The 1,041-nt window shown below is 37.0% G+C and overlaps 1 long non-coding RNA gene across 1 annotated transcript in view; it reads right to left on the reverse strand.

The window, feature by feature from the left end:
• Positions 1-46: 46 nt before the first annotated feature.
• The window catches only part of LOC108627511 (uncharacterized), a 4,825-nt gene continuing 3,830 nt past the window's right edge, over positions 47-1,041 (reverse strand). The window contains exon 3 of the long non-coding RNA XR_001916723.2: positions 47-188. This is a non-coding gene — a long non-coding RNA (uncharacterized LOC108627511). The remainder of the gene's footprint in view (positions 189-1,041) is intronic.

Raw genomic sequence — 1,041 nt, forward strand, 5'->3', positions numbered from 1 at the left:
AAATAATAAGAAATATTTCACTAAGCAATTAGAGTGATTACCTGATGACTTCTTCGACTGGCACGAAGGCTGAGCCTGTGGCTCCACTCGTGCTTAGGCAGTTCGACTCCGTATTTATCCATGGTCTCCTGTTAAAGGCCTGAGAAATCCGGGCCACTGGAACAGTACACCGCTACTCCATACTCCCCCTGCAACAAGGAAAAGAGCATCAGCCACCTGCTCTATCGCTGAAGTCGCTAAAAATTTCGCTCTTTTGGCTTCTTAAGAGGAACGCGATTTCTGAGTCGAAACTGTCCTCGAAAGCTTTTCCCTGTTTCAGATAAGTAATAAAATGTACCTCGGACTTCTGAACCGGAAAAACAGTCCATTAAGTTATTTCTACAATTTTCTCAATTATTTATACATACAACAAATAGATAGAAATNATTGATTAAATTTTGAAAAATTAATCCAATGATTTAATTAAACACATTAGACTTAATAAAAAGACAAATGGACTGTAATGTAAAATCGACTGTACCTCGTAAATATGGAAGCTCTGTGGAGAAACTGTCGAAAACGATTGGGACGGTGACGGAAATTCGCAATAATTCCAGGAAATGGGCATCGCGTTTTTCCCGCGGACGCATCGCGAATTTTCGTGCCAGAAACAAATTTGCGAGTGCAATTTCACGCGTGATTGCTTGCTCCTTTCGACGAAAGGAACGGCCACTGTCGTTGATAAGCATTCACAGTTGTGAACAATGCAAACGAGAAAGTTATTCGATCAACCGAATTTTCAAGTTCTGTTTGAATATGAAGTGTGTCGTGGTGTATGGGAAGCTTATCGGAAGTTTTATATCAGCCACGTTGGAAGAGATTATCGAACCTTTTTATTCTTTAATTTTATTATTGTATTGATTATTGTTCATTGATTATTGTACAGATTTATTGTTTTATAGTTTATTGATTATTATATTATTTACTGTATTGTTTAATAGCTGTTTTATACATTTACAGTAATTTCTGATATGGGAATCAATATACAATACAGACAGTATA

Source organism: Ceratina calcarata, unplaced genomic scaffold, assembly GCF_001652005.2.
Source record: "Ceratina calcarata isolate Rehan_Ccalc_2016 unplaced genomic scaffold, ASM165200v1 scaffold472.2, whole genome shotgun sequence".
In the NCBI taxonomy this organism is placed as follows: Eukaryota; Metazoa; Arthropoda; class Insecta; order Hymenoptera; family Apidae; genus Ceratina; species Ceratina calcarata.